This window comes from Dermacentor albipictus, chromosome 9 (assembly GCF_038994185.2).
Source record: "Dermacentor albipictus isolate Rhodes 1998 colony chromosome 9, USDA_Dalb.pri_finalv2, whole genome shotgun sequence".
In the NCBI taxonomy this organism is placed as follows: domain Eukaryota; kingdom Metazoa; phylum Arthropoda; class Arachnida; order Ixodida; family Ixodidae; genus Dermacentor; species Dermacentor albipictus.
In genome coordinates this window covers 84,334,521-84,355,216 of record NC_091829.1, presented here as the reverse complement: position 1 = coordinate 84,355,216, position 20,696 = coordinate 84,334,521, and the positions used below count along the sequence as shown (strand labels likewise).

Sequence of the window (20,696 nt, the reverse complement as noted above, 5' to 3'; positions counted from 1 at the left end):
ATATAGGACTCCCTCCCACCACACTGACCAGACCTTCACAGTCCGGCTGTCGCGCCACGCTTGGCAACAGCTGGGCTTTACCACTGCGCGCTGTGGTCATCCTAGAAGGACTCGAAATCGAGCAAGCCGACACGGACGCAAGAAAAGAACGAGCGGAGCTCGCGTGGGCCCTTCCGTTCGATCTGGCATCACGTGACTCTGCACGCCCGCCTTTTAGAGTGACTGTGGTTGGCGATTGACACCTGCCAAAACGTTAACTTGAAAATTTATATTCAGAGAGAATCCTCCACTCCACCTTCCCCAGGGGGACGAGGAGGGTTGCAGCACGCGTTATGAAATCGTTCACCCTGAGCACACAACTTTTGTTGGGTACAACGTGCGCACTTTATTAACGATCGAAGGTAGCTCCAACGAAAATTTTATTTTAAGAAAACGACGCTTCACAAATCGACCGGCTCCTTCTTCAGTTGTGAGATGGCGTGAGGCGTAGCGGTGCTTATGTACGCTTCTTATTTCGTTTTTCTTTCCTTGTTTTTTTTTTTTGACGCTTTGAGGAGCGCACAGCCACTTTTCGCAGTCCTTGAAAGTAAACGGCGGGAAGTGTTTCTGACAAACGATTGATGTTCCTCCCGACGTTTCCCAAATGTGCCACGATTCCAAAAGTTAAAAAAAGAGAGCTCCAACCAAAATCAATTTTGCACTGATTTTTCTTTTTCCTTTACTCTTTCATTTATTAACGATGGACGCAGCACACAGGCAGAAGGAAACCAACTTGGAACAGCAGAAGACAGACAAGCAACATTGTTTTTAGGCCACAGTGTCTTTTTTTTTCAGCGACTGCTGCTTTCTGACTTCGCCTGCTTCGGGAACTTGTCTGAATAGACTTGCTCGAAACAATATTTCCAAGGATACGGTGGAAGACTGACGAGCGAATCGTTCGGGTCTTGTTTGCAGCGCTAGATGCACGCGCTCGCATTCCGCCATCACTGCGGAAAATCGACAGGATCCCCAGAATCACATGACTGAGATCCTGCGCAACTTCAGCAATCCGTCCGGACCTCGAGTGTTTCCTAGTTGTGCCCATCCACCGTATACGTCGTATCTCGGCTCGTTCAATACGTCCACCGAGCTAAAGTTTACGACTTTATACAAGTTGACAACTTCAACCGCAACCCAAGGTCCGTGAAACTTGTCAAGCATCATTAGTGACGCACATCGCGCAACAAAGCCCCAGTTCGTAAACGTTAGGGAGAATTAAGGAGAGTTGGCAGGTACTTCACGTGCCAGTCACTTCGGCTGGAAAGATCGATAGCGTGCGTGGGTGCTGCCATCGGGGGGACTCTCCGGTCTCCAATTTCGCGCAGATACCGGACACCGCACAAAGGACGACGTATCTACAGCTGTCTTCTTCGAAAAACGGTGTCCAGCAAGCGCTCTGCATTGCACTCGGCTCCCATGTCGGCGTCGTATCCCCGTTCCCATCGTCACTTGCACCACTAACGCAGACGTCACAGATAACCAGTATACATACCGCGGAATTAAATCACGCGCGCGGCTAGCGCATAGCGCTCCTGGACATTTCAATTCACCTCCCCCGAGATTTAGGGAACATTTATTAGAAACCCGTAGAGAGACGTGCGTGCAGCCTGACAACAGTTCGAGAAAAAATGGTTACCGGCTCCATTTTAATCTCGCTCAGCAAGGCGCAGCAGTCACGTTGAACATTACGAGTCGCTAATGTGCTAACTCCACAAGATGACGATAACGTTCCACCGAGGGCGCGCAACATGCGATTTATCAGCACAAACTTAAGCGCCACCGATTCCGAAACTATACCCCAATGCGGTGTCCCCTTTCCGGGTTCGCTAGCATTTGTGCAGTGGCCTAAAGGGACAATAAAGGAAACTATTAAGCCGAGCCAGATCGATAGCTCATACGTCTACAAGTCTATCGTGGTTTTTGTGTGTAGGGCAGTACATCACTTTGTTGCGTGCAAGCTTTCCACTGAATTCGGTCGCGCTGCTACTTCCCAATTTGAACCACCCGCGACGCAACGGACGAGTTGACGTAATCTCCGCGTGACCTCCCTCTCAGCCGCTCTGAATGAATCAGCCAGGGCTGACGTCGCATGACAGATAGGTACCACAGTTCACAACAGGTGGCGCCACGCAAAACTGTTCAAAATTTTCATTTTAGTCATTGTCTCACAAAAAATCTGTTCTAGCTAAAAATAGCGAATTCTTTACTACAGAAGCCGAATCGTTCAATCTAGCCCGACTTAATATTTTCCTTTGGTGTCCCTGTAATTGAGACTCCAAAATGTACACTTCGGACTACACCATGCTTAAAAACCGGATACAGAGCGATCGCACGTCGCACTTGCAGGTAATCACGCGTAATAGCCGTTCTGATCAGTTATTTCCTGTTCGCGTTCCAATTTATGCAGATGGCACTCTTAACACACCACAACAAACACCGTGCCTGGTTCCCAACTTCCACACATAACGTCGAGGTTCTATAATACGGTGAGGCGCAAAGACAGCTCAGGCACATGATCACTTCTGAAAGTCTTTATTACTTATACTGGTATATTTGAAACGTTAAAAAAAAACTTTTTTTTTGTTTAACTACCACGGTTAACTGCTGAAATCATCTACCCAGTGTACGTGGCCAAACTAACCACCTCCTCGCGTTTCTTATAAGGTAAAAACTAATTTTCTTTGCACAAACGCCGATATGAATGTGTAACATCGTGTGCCAGGTTGGCGTTTTGATGGAGGGATCTTCCAGATTGCCACGTCCATCTCGCGGTATTACAGAAACACACTTCGCGGTTAGCTGACGGCGAGAACATGATCAAACCCCTTCCGCACATTTCCACCTGCATCCAACTTTCATATCCGGAACGAATATTTTACGCAATAGTTTCCTGGTTAACAGAAAGTATTGACGGCGAGACAGAAAAAGTAAGACACTGAGGTTAACCAGGTTGCGCCTAATTTGCTATCCTGCGCTGGGGGAGGAAGAGGAAGCGAGAAGAAAGGGAAAAAAAGAAACAACGGAGAAAGGATTACAATTAGTGAAGTATGCGCGCACGCGCACAGCTGCGTTCAGCGCGCAATCAAAGGCGGTCGCAGAGCTCGGACGTCACGAGGAAGCGCAGTCACGTGGCGGTTGAGTCGGCGGTGCCAACATTTTGTGGAAGGTAATGCGCATCATAACGTATGTCTCGGCATGGGCGAAACGCGCGGCGGGAGTCAAGATCCGCGAGTGTGCTAGCGCGACTTAACGCGCGAAGTTGCGTGTTGCGCAGATGTTTCGTCGTCCGCAGCTCAAACCCGCACCCTTCAATCGAAGCCCAATGAAAGGAGGGAGAGGGGGTGAGGGTGGAGCGGAGAGCGACGCCTATCGCCCCCCCCCCCCCCCCTCCCCCGAGAACGCGTGCCTTTCCTCGAACTGCTTCTCCCCGCTCCCTTGATCGATGGTTATGGAACCCGACAGCTGCCGGAACGCGCCGGGGGCTGTAATCAGCGTCGCCCACACAGAAAAAAAACACTCGGCGAAGACTGGAGCCGGTCGAGGTCGCCGGTCCGGCCAACTTTCCGAACCGGCGTCCCGACCCCCGTCGTCCGCGACTGGATACAGAAGCGACGCGGCTTCTCTGCGCTCTGCAGCCAGTCGCGACCCGCTGTCACGGAAACGCGGTGTTTTCGTCCCCGGGGGCCTTTCGAGTATACACGTGACGGGAGCAAAGAGGTCGCGGGCGAGGCCAAACGTTAGTATAGTCCGAACACTGACTTTATTCTCCGCCTTCGTCGCCTTTCAGCCACTGTCCATCCTTTGCACCAGTTACACGCTTTCTCCACTCCCCAAGAGAGCGCGACCGACTGAGAAGCGAGCAAGGAACAAGGAGAAGCGACCAATTAAAACTCTAAGCAATGTAAAGCAACGGCTTACGAAGCAAAGCGATTATGATGACAATTACATACACGTGACGAAGATGAGGTCCATACAAGCGCTCACAAGACGCAGTAAAAGTTGAAGAAGCCAGGTTGCAGTGAAACGCGCGTGAAAGCAACACTCGTTGTAGAACACAGAGCCTGGACACGTTGCACAACGTCTCACAGCGAGCTCGCAGGTAACCGGGGCAGCGAGGTTACCTCCAACATAGCTCGGATAGGCGGACCCGGCTACTGCGCATGCAAGCAGACGAAATCGACCACCGCCGGAAGCGAACATTGATGGCAAACCTTTTGTCTTAGCCAAAGAAGCTTTGGACATCATCTTGTAGCAACGGGAAATCAAGTGTATCTCCAAGCTTGTACGGGCCCAAGGGCACAGGCTGCGACAAATATCTTCTACGCTATACGGTCATGGCAAGTGCTGCCAGTTCGGTCGATGACGAGTACTGTATATTAACGCAGGCCGCGAACTGCGTGTTAACACAGGCCACCTTGGCGACGGCCGGCGTTAAGTACAGTTGTTTCTGAAAGAAAACAGGCCTCGTCGTCCCTTTAATTCCTTCCACGTGAGTTACAAATCAGATGCCGTACACAGGCGCCGACTCGCTTGTCGCGACTGAATGCACCGGCGGTGTCAACAGCTCGAGCGTTCGTCGGACGAGGTCATTGGGGTCATGTACACCCACGGGATCTTTCGCCACCGGCCGAATCGGACGCGTGTGTATACGCCGGCGCCGAAATAAGTCGCCATCCAGGGAGACGTTCAGTGTCTACGAAGTGCATTGCATGATGCCGAGTACGAGGTCCCGGGTTCGACTCCCAGCCGAGACGGCCGCATTCAAACGGAGGCGGCGCTCAAGAACGCTCGGGTTCCGCGCATTCGGGTTGCACATTGTTAAGAATGGCCAGCTGCAGTGCAAGGAAGGAAGTATTTTAATGATTGGAAAATGTAGAGAGGTCGGCCGGATAATGGAGCATCTGGCCTGCTACTCTACGTAAGGGAGGGGGAAGAGGGGAAGAAAAGGGGTCGCAATGATGGATGATAATGGGAGGAACGAGGTGAATGACACATTACACAACTGGTATCACAGGCGTGAGTCCAGGCCAGTGTCACCTAGGAAACGTGAAAGTGCACGCATTGTCTCTGTCGTCTGCCAACTCTGTGGCCACGCGCCTAGCAAGAGGTCCTCCGACAGTGGTCCATTGTGGAAATGTCTCAATGTATCTCCCAATGTCAGTCTTTCTCGCGCATACTCAGGGCACACCACGAGCACATGTTCTATAGTCTCTACAGCGCCACACACTGAACAGTCCGGGGAGTCTGTCCGTCCAATAATGTGCAAATATTTGCGCGTGAAGGCGACGCCTAATCGCAGTCTGTGTATCAGGCATGTATGAGGGCGTGGAATTCCACGCAAGATTGCCACCCACTTACTACTATGACGGCAACATCCCGGCGCTGTTAAGAATGGCCAGCTGCAGTGCAAGACTGCCACCCACTATCGACTATGACGGCAACATCCCGAGAGCGTCGCCGCCAACTTCTAGCCACAGCGTGACTAAATCGACTTTGTGACGGAATGAGTTCGGCGGGTCAACTATTGTTCCCAAACTCCCCAACGCGCTACCCGGAACGGCTCCGAGTACTACGGGGCCCCTCTGACGTCAGTTCCGGACCTTCGAACGTGTGCTTTTGTGCGTGTAGACCGTCCTGCGGAGAGGCGGCTAGTTTGCGACCACCAAAGGAACGTTCGCGTCGCCTTGTATCGCGGGAGGACCGAGTGTTTAAAAACTGCTGTTGTGCGGATGCTTGAGACACTCTCTCTCAAGCAGTCATGTTATAGACTGATGTACTTTCTCAAACAGTCATGTTAGACTGATATAAATACTGTGAATAAACTCATATTCCTCGTTCTCGATGAGAAGCAGTTCTTCCCTTCATCAACGTCCTCAGCGTGGATAAATTGGACGACGGCATGGGCCAGCTACCTTCTAATTCATGCCCGGCTCCTATCTTGACAACGGATCACGAGCGATGGGATTGAGCCCCCAATCCTGACAACGTTTAACGACCCCGCAAACGGTCCTGAATAAAAAATAAAAATAAAGCTCGACTACACAAACGGCGTCTCTCGCAGCACAATGTGCGGCTTTGGGACGGAAATCGATCAAGGACGGGTCAATCCCCGTGTCCCCCCTCTAATGATTCGTCCACGCAGAAATACATATCTCACGCATTCCTCGCACAGCGCGCTTTGGCAAACTAACCGCTGCAGTCATAAGCGTTCCTTAATTGACTCACGTTCCCACTCTTGCCCTATCAGCGGTCGCCGTTGTAAGGTGGAGGACGGTTCCCGCGGGAACAGCGCACCCGCGTCCCCCCGTCTTTTAGGAAACGAGCGCATACGTTAACGGCTGCGCGCGCTACAGCTCCCGTTTCGTACAACGCCGGACGGTCAGCGCGACCTCAATGCGCGCAGTCGCTCCCCGGGAAAAGCAGCAAATGCGAGCTACGAGACGTTGCGGACACGAATCGATCGACGCTCCTATCACCGGCTTTAGTCGCGACGCTCGGCACGTGTAAACAGCCGCAGTGGCAATTCGGTGGTTCCTCTCTGGCCGCATCCGACGGTCGGAACGAAAGGGGGGGGGGGGTCGTAGAAATGCAGCGGAATCCTCCGTTACACTTTCGGTGCCCCCAACTGAACTGACGATACGCAAAACCTGGCTCTCTACCCCTTTTCACTTTTCTTCGATTGGCTTTAAACCTGCGATACCAGAGGTGGTGAGGGTTCCCTCACTTTTGTTTAGATTCTTCTTGTCCTAAAGGGCAAAGCCTGGAAGTGCGCTTCTGCGCGCACCAACTTTGACGCAGCCAATGGCGGATATCGGCCTATAATCGTAATTTAAGCATCAAAAAATGCGGGCCAGTGACACTATTCGCGCCACGGTCCGTTCCCCGCACCGTCCAAGGTTTCGAAAACGCGTGTCTCAGCTTTAACAGCGCTGTAGAAGGTACGCGGCCGTGTTGGTCAGGGAAAGTTAGCTCCGTGGGAAAGCCTGCTTACTGCCTTTTACATACCGTATAAGCAGAACAATCTTCTTATAGCGAAGCTTTTTTTTTTTTTGCATCTTACAGACGGGGTGCGACCGAATTACGCTTCCGTTTCGTTACTGTGTACGACTCGCCCTGCAATCTGCACAAATTAATGCGTGTAATAATTTACGTCGATACACTTGTCAATTAAGATGAAGTGAATTCTCGGGTTCTACGTGCCAAAATCACGATACGATACAGAGGCACGCCGTAGTGGGGGGTCCGGATTAGTTTCGACCACCTGGCGGGATTAATTGTTTAATGCGCACCCGATCCACGGCACAAGGACGAATTTGAATTTCGCCGCCGCGGCCGGGGTTTTGATCCCGCTCTCCCTCGGGCGTAGCAGCGTAACCAAACTCGCTACGCCACCACGCCGGGTTGTCAATTATTATCTCATTCCCTGCCACGTGGTTACCCACTCTTCACGGTGTTTAAGGGTGTCAGGTAGTTTGATTCGTTGCCCTTCCACTTCCATTTTCTTTCGTACAGTGCATCTTTGCGTTATATTATGATTTCGTTTTATTAAAATTTATTTGCGTTTGTCTCGGTCTGATGTCACCACTCTGCCCGCTCACCCGCAAGTATTTGTTGGCTTAGGTGCGGTAGAGAAGGTGCACGACTAATAAGAGGGGCGATAATAATAATAATAATAATAATAATAATAATAATAATAATAATAATAATAATAATAATAATAATAATAATAATAATAATAATTATTATTATTATTATTATTATTATTATTATTATTATTATTATTATTATTATTATTATTATTATTATTATTATTATTTCTCATTCCAAGCCGCGCTTTCGCCGTTCTGGTGACCACAGTTCAGCCCTTCCACATCTACCTCAACTCACACCTCTAAACTCAAAGACGTATTAAATCAAACCTTTCGTTCCTTTATAAGGTGGTCCATGGCACTATACATTGCCCAAAGTTTCTTGATTATGTAAAATGTTGCGTACCACAAGAAATATGCCAAGCAGGCAGCACAGCCCGTTTTCTGCACGGCCTTGTTCCAGTAGTCACTGTTCTACACGGTTCGACTTCGAAAAACACGCAATAAATATTCTGCCCGTATTGACATATTTCAGAGTCCATTCCCAGTGTTCTGCACAAGTGCAAAAATACTCATGTTTTGTGATTAACTCACGTTTACGCCCGCCTCTTCGTTTTCTTATTCCCTGTTTGTTTCACTACATCACATTCTTTGTGCCTACCACCTCTGTCTTTTTGGTAGGTTGTGCCTTGTGTATTATTTTTAAGTGCACCAATACAAAGGCTTCACAGCTGTTCCTGGACACTACAATAAACGATTGATTGATTGATTGATTGATTGATTGATTGATTGATTGATTGATTGATTGATTGATCGATCGATTGATCGATATTATCATAGGTATGATGAAGGTGATGATGTCACTTCGCCATAAAGGTAAAACTCATGTGGCCTACATTTTCTTCCCACCATGTAAAATCTATCAGTTTTCTCCGCCAATCCTCCGGTCTGTACATCGTGTGGCAGGTGGGTACATCCCCGAACTAGGGAAGAAGGCAACGCCCCTCCAAATATGCATATACGAACTTTGAGAAAAGACGCCTTACGTTGGGAGTGACGCAGCGCCGTGAAAACGTGAAGTTAGCCAGCGATTCCAGCAATTTCATCCATTCAATGCGGATTATGCTAGCGATACACTATGAGCGTATAATCAATATCAAAAAGTTCTTGGCCTGGTGCGTATACACTGTGAAGACATTTTACACGCTTTGGGGTGTATTTCTGTCCCACATACAACGGGAATCGTTATCTATACTGCGTGCCTTTCCTTTCTTTCACGCTGCGCGCCCGGTGCTTCGTATCAATGCGTTATAAGCGTGACATAGCATTTTTGGCCGAAAAGAAGCAAGCGCAGAGTTTTAAGGATGGAAACGCAAGTAAGACCGACAGATCACAATAATTGTTGTAGGACAAACATACGTCCTAAAGGGTCTAAATTACTTTTTAGAGTGTACTATTATCTCTTACAAAATACCGGAGCAACGGATAGCGGCAGCACTCGTGGCGACAGCACGTGACGCTTTGCTGAACCACAACATGTGAGGAACGCGTGTGTTGCATCCTGGCCGAAACGGGGGAAAAAAGCCACTGTACCTCTACCGACGCCAACGTATTTTCGCCAGCAGCTAAATAGAACACGGTCCGCATTGGAATTTCATATTGGGGAGCGCCGAACCGAATTCAGCGTCGCCAGATGGCGCCACCAGCGTTACTGCTCACGTCTGCGTCACCGCGGTATTGCGTAAACGGTTGCGTAAACGGTAACAGCACACGTACACGCATCTCTTCACAATTTTCTTTGACCGGTCGGGCGTGTTCGTATAAGCAGCACGCCTAACAGACGTTCTGGTTCCCCAGATCCAGCGGAAGCTCACAACCACGAACATATATCGTGGTTCTCTACGTTGCGAAACATTCTAATTTTGTTCGGTGTTACAGGCATAAGTCTTTTCCGCGAGAACGTCTCGGCCCCAAAGCTCCGGCTCCAGCCGTGCCCAGAGCACTGCTCGTCTTCGCCCTCGCCCCACAATGACCCCTGGGTCTACTACCCCGCGAGCCTGCACGTATTCTTGAAGATGCGAGTGAATTCAGTATGCCGGTTCTGCGCCTGCAAATTCACCATGTTCCATCCGTGCCCTCCGACTTGGGATACAACTTTATTTCCGAGCGTTCAAGCTCCCTAACTCATAGGTCCTCAAAGTACGCTGGAGGGAGGAGTGCGATATATCCGCACCAAGACAGCAAAGCCAGGGCCACGCCATCCTTACTTTGAAAACATGGCATTTTTTCCCTACAGCGCAAACAAAAGTAAGTTGGACACGAAGGAAAGAACGACGACACACGGTTGCCAGCTGATTCACGACTGAAAGTTCATCGCTAGTGTATGAAATATGAACAGAAAAATCAGGCACGCGAAAAAACTGAAAAGCGAACCAAAAAACGTTCGCACTAGATAACAGCAAGTTCAGCTCTTATATGCGTCGAGGAGGTGTATTTCTTCACTATACACCGCTGTATTGAAGCTTCGCTTATGCACTTGCCACCACATTCTTTTTTTTTTTTATCCGGTATGTTTACGCTATGAGGTGGGCATGTTCGCGCCATAAGTAAAGATGCAACTGTAACGACTCGTCCAGCTTATTATACGGTCCTTCAGGCCTTTGAAACTAGGCACCAGGCAGAATTTTCGCAACAAGGTGAGAGACCCAAGAATTCGTCGCCCACGAACATGGCTCGAGAGAGAGACGAAGAGGGCTTCGAGCTCTGCTCAAAGGCGTTTAATGTCGCGTATACGCTGACCGTCAATCGGCGTGCGTCTGCTTCGAGCAAGCCCTTAAGAAGAAAGATGAGAAAACGTCAAGAAAGAAAGAAAGAAAGAAAGAAAGAAAGAAAGAAAGAAAGAAAGAAAGAAAGAAAGAAACATGAAAGGCAAATGAAGACGAAGCCAAATCTAAGCGCATTGCAATACCGTCGCCCTGCGGTTTGCTGCTTTTTATTAGCATTACCCTTTCTTTTTTCTTATTTAATGTTGCGACCACTGCGGTGCATAAGCATTGCGTGGGATTACACTTTGCATAGGATCGAAATAAAGGCAACTGCAGGCGCCGCATACACTTGCGCGGCATTTCAATAACCACTCCGCCGAGAGCTTCCCTTCGCACACCCAACGTGGGGGTCGGACTTGCGCGAATTTTCGAACAGTTTGCGTGGTACAGTAAGCGGAGAAATGGAGTCATTTTATTGCGTTTCCGATAAGGACGCCGGCCAATGTACCCCCTCGCTGGTAGCAGCTGTCACTCAATTCAGCAGCGGCACAACAAACAACGGCGACGTACAGCGGCTTACACGCTGCAGCAAAATTTCAACCGAAATGCCGATATCAAGGACCGCATCCGGAAGACACGACACGCGCGTGTCAACGCCGGCGAAAATGAAAGCAGCCCACGGAGGAGGTCCACCCGAGCTGTACACGCAATAACACTTGGCAGCGGCGCGTCGCCCTGCGTAGTTTACACATCGGGTGTAATATATATATATATATATATATACACACACACACACACCGCGTGCGGCAATCTCCGTATACACCACGAAGGTGTCCTGCCGCTATCATCCGCTGCGCAGGCGTTACGGCACGCTCCGATTCACTCTTTCCTTATCTTTCTTTCTTTCTTTCTTTCTTGCTTTCTTTCTCTTTCTTTCTTTCTTTCTTTCTTTCTTTCTTTCTTTCTTGTCGTTAGGCTTCGCGCGTCGCCTCCTTCGCCGACCGCAGGCACACATTCGGCCGTACAAGCTGCGCAAACAAGGCGGCGACAGCAGCTTGCGATGAATAAGGCCGCACTGTCGCCTTTGTTCCGCCCCTTATACTCTTTGGGTATTCTCGTCTTTCTTTTTTTTTTTTTCGAGTTTTCGAACAGAGAGGTTGTCCACTCATAGAACGTGTCCCCCCCCCCCTTTTTTTTTGACCGAGCTACTGCGAATATTAGACGTCGTAGCCCAAGCCGAAGTCGGTCACAAGCAAAGAAAAAAAAAACGGCCCGCAGATATGGATGAACGCGTGTGGGGTGTCATTCTGGACAGCGTCGAATCCCGCCATCTTGCCCGCTCTGATTGGCTTACGGGGCTGCTACGGTATCTCTGAGTGGCTCGGGATTCGACTGAGTCAAGAATAGCGCCCCGGTCGCTCTGGACCGGAGTTGCGGAGTGGCAACTCCGGAGTCGGTATGATTCCGGAATCTTTCCGTATTTTTTAAACACCCGGAATGGAATTGGGAGCTCGGTATCCCGGAATGGAGTTGGAATGGAATGGGGACAGAGTCCTGGAGAGCGCTAAATGTTGATTTCAAGCGAAACTACAAAGCCAGTAATTTCACAATTTAGATTAAGCTACACGGCAGCAGTGCCGGGTCTTTCTTTGTCTGAGTCATTGTCCGTTTAGCGCTGTTGCTTTTCAATACTTGTCCAACATATTGCAATACTCCTACCGGCTCGTTTATTACCTACCTAAAGGTAATTACCTCTGCCGCTGTAACCAAAAAAGTGAGTACAGTTTGCAATATCACATAGTTGTGATTTCCACTCCGCGCAGCTAACACACACACACACACACACACACACACACTATATATATATATATATATATATATATATATATATATATATATATATATATATATATATATATATATATATATATATATATATAGTGTGTGTATAGTGTATAGTATATATATGAAACGCTTGTTCCGCGCGCGCGCGCACGCACGCATATATATATATATATATATATATATATATATATATATATATATATATATATATATATATATATATATATATATATATATATATGCGTGCGTGCGCGCGCGCGCGCGGAACAAGCGTTTCATTTGCGGGAATTGGAGGAACGGAGTGGACTAGCTTAGGGACTCCAGGAGTACAGAAATGGTCGAACTGGTCGCCATTTCGAGGAGTTAAAAGTAGTGGAATTACAATGTAAAATCATCAGCACCCTTAAAAGTAAATGAGTACGCAACTTGGCCTATAACTCACACTCTTACACCCTTTTTCTGTGTATGGGGTGCAAGTTATAGACCCATTTACACTCTCATAGTCAATTTTAAGGGTGTAAATTATATTACACGGTACAGGGACTTTCTGCAGTGGAGTTGGAATGGAACGGAGGGCCCCACTTCACAACTCCGTTCTAGGCCACCACCGTGGTGTGGGCGCCTCGCAGTGAACAGATAAGCATGGCGATATGTAATACTCAATTCTCTCGCAGGCCTCGAGGTCGTCCCTTTAAAAAAACGTTTAAAAATAGAGTTTCAGTACTTTTCTTTTTCTTGCGAAGGTCAGCCTCCGTCGAACCAACGTGAGCGTGCATTCCTTTTAATTCTCAGCTGCCGTAGCGCTGAATTTCGGCACTGCTCGATCCGATTATGAATATTTCGAATCAGGCGCGACTTTCAAGATTAGGCAAAACAAACAAAGTATGTGCATTCAAATACGGCTGCCTCCGTATTCGCCTCGCAAACAACTGCTCTCGAGGCTTTAATAAAAAAAAAGTTTATTGAAAATTTTCTGTTAATACCATATTCTTTTAAAACACATTATTCGCGGCAAAACATGTGCGTCTCATACAACTCATCGGCAAAAGCGCCGCTATCGCTACGCTCAAGAGCCTTTCTTTATAAAGAGTCTGTATAATAATAATAAAAAAAAAATAGAAGCCTCGCATATGCCACCACCGCATGCAGCCGCGCTCGACCGCCTGCGACGTCGCGAAAAAAAAGAAAGAGAAAGAAAGAAAAAGGAGTCACCACTATGTTAGTTCATCTGCCGACAAATTACACCGTGGATCATATCTATCGTCAAACCAAAGCCGCGCAGTTATACTGAGAGATAAACGGAACAAACCAACGAAAAAAGCACGCACAAACCATCACCGCACGCCGCAATTCGCGCGCACAGCCCAATCAACGTACTGGTTCTGGATTCCATGACGCGACCAAGGAGGTTATATAAAATTTTCTGTAACCTCCTTGGACGCGACACTTCGTCGCGGCAGTGCATACGCGATCCTCCGCGTTTTTTTTTTTCTCTCTTCCTTTATTCGTCAATCCTTCTTCCTCCTCGCCAGTTCGAGGAACGCCATCTGCAGAGCCGGCGAAAACAGCTGCTGCGCGGACGTGGACGCAGTGGACGTCGTGACGCAACGCCCGGCCGGCGCACGCACGCGCATTATATGAGACTCGATGACGCGACACGGTCGGCGAGCGGCGTATTGTTTTTTTTTTTTATCGTCGTTGTTGCATTTAGTTCCATTCGTGTTCTCTCTCTCTCTCTCTTGTTTTCTTCTATCTGAATATCACTCTGAAATGCCCGCGTACGGACAAGTACGGAACGCTACGCGTCTCTCTCTCTCTCTCTCTCTCTCTCTCTCTCTCTCTCTCTCTCTCTCTTGTTTTCTTCTATCTGAATGTCACTCTGAGATGCCCTGCGTATACGGAACGCTACGCGTGTACGCAACGCGCCGTGGGAAAGCATGCAAATCAGCGCGGCCGTCTCCGCTTGATCTACACTGCTATACAACTCTCGCGCTCGTGTTTCGAGCCTGCTCGACGTAAAACAATGAATGAGCACCAGTAAAATGAACAGAGAGAGAGAGAGGGGGGGGGGAATAAAGAGAGAACAGGAAACGGCTAATGGTTAAAAAAGATTTCCGGCATTTCACGTGCCAGATTACAGGTCACAAAGCATGTTCATTACTGTGAAAACGTTGTACGTAACACTCTTTATTGCAATGGTAAAACTTCACACACACACACACACACACACACACACACACACACACACACACACACACACACACACACACACACACACACACACACACACACACACATATATATATATATATATATATATATATATATATATATATATATATATATATATATATATATACACACACACACACACTCGGGATTCATTTTGGGGTAGCGTTTATTCTCAATCTAAGGACACGAACGTTTTTTTTTTCTTTCATGCTTTTTGAAGTATTTCGCCCCCGCTGAAATGCGGCCGCCGCGGCCTCAAGCGTAGCAGCGAATCGCCACATCCACTGGGCTATACCGCGCAACGGCATTGTTAGAACAGATCCAAGCGCTAGGTCCGAACCCGGAGTGAGTCACCTGTTGTCGAATCGGGGTTCGCAGCAGCTACGGTGCAATCACGTGGCACCGCTGAGAACTGAAAGGAATGCGAGAAGGAAGAAAGAAAGAAGGAGAAGACGACGAACATCATACGCAACTCTGTTTCGCCGCCGAATGCCTTTGTGAAAGGGGAGCTGCTCTGGAAATCCCACTGGCGCTGACTTAGACTTTCCCAGCCTTAGCATAGTTATATGTATGTGTGTGTATCCACCGCGCCAAGGAGGGTACCATTTCTTACCAGTTTTTCTTACTTTCAATTAAATTTTGTTCTCGTGAATTTTAGATATACGTTTCACCGTGGACATGAATACAGAAGGAGGTTTCGCAGTCTAGAGATTAAGCTCGAGACCTCCCGTTAATACGCGCATCAAATAAAAAAAAGAAAATTCAATGGCGATTTAGCGGTGAATACGATAGAAATGAGACGAAAACCGTAGTCACGAACATTGCTTCCAGAAAGAAATGGGACACAGTAACGTGTTTAGTGCAAGAACCTTGTATAGAGACCCACCTCAAGTATGCCGCTCAATTACTGGCCAACCAACAGTGGCGCTTAATTATTAACCGAAGAGACGTAACTAGGTCGCGTATGTCGCATGCACATCGTACGGGTCGTACCTCGCGTTTGAAGCGTTTGTAGTCTCATCGTCTACACACCTTGCGGCAGGTTTAAACTGCGCTTGACGATGTCGGCAATCGATTAGCGCGTCTAACAGCATTAGTTGGGTGCACCGCACGACGCCTAAGACAACTGCGTGTCGATCTGTCTACTTTCCGCTGTACGTATACATACCGACACAGCAGTTTCTTTTTATGCGAAGCATACTAGCCGCACAACCACGCTCTTCCTTGCTGCGCCGCGCGCGCCCGCGTAGCTACCATATGACGTCATAACAGCTGCAAAAGCGGAGGCTCAACTCGTGCGCTCGCTTGCGGCCGCGTAGCTACATAGCCGGGTCTCAGCTCGTGCGCTCGCCTGCATGAGTTGTTTCTTCGTCTAGCCGAACCAAATATAGCCAAGCAACAGCAGTTCGCCAGGCTAAAACAGTGGTTCAACAACTAAAATAAAGGCTAGCATGCTTCGCATCCTGGGCTTAACCTTAGCTAAGCCACAGCCATTTTTTCTTCTATTTTTAGAATGCGGCAAACATGCGCGAAAGAATCGTACACATATGCTCTCTGCATATTATTTATTAAACTCCTGTCTCAAACACGACGGCGCCCACGCAGATATTTATAGATGAATCGATCGGTAACTGGGAAGGTTCGCACTGCAGCCAATCGTAAAGCCCCGACGATCAATCACATACGGTAAAACTCAACGGTATACTAGGAGCAGACCTTCCAGACTTGGGACTTTAAGTGCACCACAGAGGTAATAAAAAAATACTAAACTTTGGTGATATCTACGGAAAAACTGGTCACTCAAAATGATTTCTTTCTTTCTTTCTTTCTTTCTTTCTTTCTTTCTTTCTTTCTTTCTTATTTGGTTGATTTGCCGCGAGAAATATGTACAAATAAAATGGCAGAAGGGCGTAAAATAATTGCATGCAGCTTTGTTTTACGCGGGTATACTGCCTGCTAGTTTTTAATAAGGAGTCAACATCTTGAATGCGAACAAGTACTCAAGATGTTGTCTCTTTATAAGAGATCAGCAGACGGGAGTGGTCAGGCCTCCTTCGTCGCACCGTCGCGGCGACGCCAGGCCCGTTCGGTTCGCCTGCACCACTCCGGACACAAGTTCACGGCGGTGCTCCAGAAGTTCCCGAGAAACTTGTGCAGCTCGATTTCCGCGGTTGCAGGCAAAACGCGACGCCCGAAACGAACGCCCGAATTGCTGGTACGACCGGCTTCTATGGCGTAAGTACACCCCGCGCTTGCTTAGACCAGAGTCCTTCCATGTTTGTCCTTCCGAAAAATGTAGTCCTTCCGAAAAATGTAAGGACTATGCTTAGACGCAGGAGAACGCGCGTAAGCGGAGACGCTTGAACGGCGCTTGCGCATGCGTGCCGTGTCGTCTGCTGCGCTTCTGCGTCGCAGCAGCACGTCTGCAACAAATCGGTACCGATGATAGCGACGGTGCAGGCAAAATCGCGAACCAACCCTGCACTTTTTGAAACGAACGGCGCGCTTCAGGCGGCACCGTTGCTGCACCGCCGAATTGAATGGCGGCGAGGTGCGTACCTCGTGAACAGTTTCGGGTGGTGCACTCGAATCAACAGCGCTGCCATATCTGATGCTATTTTCGTCATACACTCGTCATGTACAGTCGTCGTCGCGCGTTCGTCGTCATAGTCGGCGTCATGCCGTCGTGGTGGTTGAGTGAGTGAGTGAGTGAAGAAACTTTATTGCAGGTCCGGCGAGGATGCGAACTCGTCGCGCACCCGGCTAGTCCCACCGGCCCGGTCGCGGGCACGTCGGACGGCCAGGATTTGCTTTTCTAGAGCAGGGCTAAGCAGAAGCGAGTCCCACTCCTCCTTGATGAACTTCGGGTATGTCGACCCGCACTCCCAGAGCATGTGCGCTAGAGTGGAGGTCTGCCCGCAGGTGGGGCAGGCGTCGTCGCGATACACGTCCGGGTAAGCCTCGTGGAGAACGGACAGACACGGATACGTGCTGGTCTGCAGAAGCCTAAGCGAAACGGCTTGCGCCCTATTCAACTTGGAGTGAGGGGGTGGAAAGACCCTTTTAGACATGTAGAAGAGTTTAATAATCTCGTTGTGAGTAGCGGGAGCGTCCCTGCGGCCGTAGAGAGGAGGGGAGTCGGTGCTCGCAGAGGAAGCACGGTCGGTGAGGTCACACGCAGCTTCGTGAGCAGACTCATTGAGGTTCGGGGGAGCGCCCTCGACCGACCCTACGTGAGCGGGAAACCAGTGGATTGAATGATGCGTGAGAGCATATCGACTCGAGCTGCTAAGAAGACGACCAGCTTGCTTGGCGATGCAACCCTTCTGAAAAGCCCTAACTGCCGTTTTGGAATCGATATATATCTCGGACCCACGACCGTCTAGCAGGGCGAGGGCGATGGCGGCTTGCTCGGCGACTCCGGGGTCTGAAGTGCGAATGGAGGCGCAATTGGAAATCTTGCCGCTGGAGTCGACCACAACGATGGCAAAGGTCTTCCCATCACTGTACTCCACCGCGTCGACGAAGCTTGCTCTAATGTCTCGTTGCTTGATCTGTTTGAGGATGGCTGCTGCTTTGGCTTTGCGTCTGCCCTTGTTATGAACGGGATGGACGTTTCGGGGCACAGGGGCCACTTCGAACTAGTCTCGAATGCACCTAGGGATCGGGTTACTGACCATCGGGAATCCCGCAGGTTGGTAACCCAGATCTTCGAGGATGTGTTTACCTGCCGCTGTGGTGCTCAGGCGAGTGAGTTGCGCGCGTTCTTGGGCTTCGGCAATCTCCTCGGCAGTGTTATGCACCCCCAGCTTGAGGAGATCCTCGGTATGGGTCCTGATGGGTAGCGCGAGAGCCCTCTTGATCACTTTGCGGATGAGAGCGTTGGGCTTGTCCCGTTCTGCTCTGAGCCAGTTGTGCATAGAAATTGTGTACGTAAAGTGACATAGTACGAAGGCATTGATAAGCCTGAAAAGATTGTTTTCCTTCATTCCTCGGTGCCGGTTTGCTATTCTGCGAACGAGGCGGAAAGCGTTGTCCGTCTTTGCGATGATCTTGCGGAGAGCCGTTCCGTTCCCGCCGTTGAATTCGACAAACATGCCCAGGACCCAAATAACGTCGACCCTGGGTATCTACCCCTCCACCCCCCCCCCCCCCTTCACAAGTTGCATTGCCGTCAATCCTGCTTCGCCATCCGATTCTCGTCATGTCATTCGTCATCATACTGGCAAGCACTCAAGCATCGGAGAGGAGCGTAGTAGTTTAAACCGAGAACGCTCAAAAAATATCCTGTACACAGAAATGCCGTTACCTTCGGAGCCCTCTAAACGATTCAGCTAGCTCTAGGATCGGGATCGAAAACGCCTAGGCCGTACCGCAGCCTAACGTCTAAACATTCTAGTTACACACTAGTAACCGTCCTTCGAGTTTGTTATCCCGACCCCCCCCCCCCCTTCCTGTCTGAGGCGTCTTACGAAGGAATTAATATACTTTTCTTTTTCGTTCAAATGCCTTTTATTGCTCACGTATACATATATCGCTGTGCACTTCCCTCTGAAATCTTATCCGCGCGTTTAGCCTGAGCGTAAATATAAACGAAGATAACGAGCATATTCACGAAAAATTCACTGAACGACGACCGAAATTGCAGTTGTCGTTATACCTTGATTCCAGGAGTTGACGTCGCGACTGCGAGGGCGCGTACGTAAGTACAAATAGAAAAAAAGTCTGACAAAAGATCGTGCCGAGCTATAAATAGGTCTGTGACATGTATTTGTATCATTTACGAATAAGTTTTGCCCAAAGCTACGCGCTCAAACGAACTATCGTAAAATAAAACAAAAAAAAGATGTCAATGCGACAAACGCAAACAAGCCCCAAAAGGTCGAGCATTTCCCAATAACACCGGTGAAGTTTGGAGGTACGTTTTAGACTTGACAGGGGAGGCCGTTAAACACAACGCGAGAAAACAAAACAAAAAACACAGGTACCAATCGGGAAGCACGGAATGTTGTGCAGCGCTGTCGGAATCGCAGAGCGCGGAATTCCGCGTACGTACGCAGCAAAGAAATAAAAAGACGTTTAGTCGCAATATACTGCCGGGACCAGTTCGCAATAACGCACTCCGCACTCATCAGTTGGTTTCGAGGTCGCGAACCGAAAGGTCAACCTTCCATTTCTGAAGTGCCCTGCAGCAATGACGTCATCGCTTCACCACTGCACACTGTTTCGGCTTCCTTTCTTTCCTTTTTCTTTTCTTTCCCCAGCAGTTTTTTTTCGTCGGAAAGCGTACGAAAAGTTCGCAAACTAAAGAAGTTCACTTCCGCTTTCGAATACACTATCGAAGCGCTGTGCGAAAGGTTATAACTCGGCTCCGGATCCGTCCGTATCAGCGTCCGTATATAGGTTGCGAGGAATAATCTGAAGGAGATGGCAGGGAAAAAGAAAGAAAGAAAGAAAGAAGGAAAGACAGAGAGCGAGTGAGAGAAACTACGCGGGTACCCCGCGCTGTCGAAATAGGTTTATTGATTATTAATAATGTTTATTTACTTTAGTACTATAACATGCATGCTGAAGGACCAGCGGAAAAAGCGTACACAGCTAGCTTTCTTCCGATGGTTGCGAGGAACGCTTTCATTTTTTAATGACCCTTTACGAATAGCGCACAACGAAGTTGGACATGCTTTCACCGAGAAACGCTTTCACCGAGAAACCCCGCTCGACGCGAACCTTGGGGCACCGTATAGCTTTCCGAGACCGCACATACTACTCGTCCGAGATAATCCGCGAAATAGGCTGTCACACCAAGCCGCATATCGACGCTTCATACTCGAGCAAACCTGGAGCACTTCATGCAGGAGTGTCTGTATGGGCCTCGGCGATACTCGCCGACTGGTAATGGAAAACCCTGCGACGGGAGACGCTATGGAGGGAGACCCCCCTACAGGGCAATGACCGCCTCCCTTCCATGAGTGTATTTGCGGCAGCGACAGTAAACACTGGAGACCACCCCCCCCCCCCTTTTTTTTGGACTTCATTAAAAGCACGAGGACCGCGGACATTATTGAAGAGGCGGACGTCGCTTGCACTGGAACTCGAAATGCCCGATTGAATAATTAACAAAAAAAAAACAACTTTTTTTAAACTAATTACTTTAGCGCATGCATATTGCAATATAAAAATGGAAGCCAGTGATTTCGCAAGGCACGTCCGCTTGGACCGAATTTTT

General features: G+C 48.9%; 1 protein-coding gene across 1 annotated transcript in view; it reads right to left on the bottom strand.

The window, feature by feature from the left end:
* Rab3 (RAS oncogene family member Rab3) overlaps positions 1 to 20,696 on the bottom strand; it is a 104,954-nt gene that overhangs the window by 56,886 nt on the left and 27,372 nt on the right. The gene's annotated exons all lie outside the window — the stretch shown is intronic.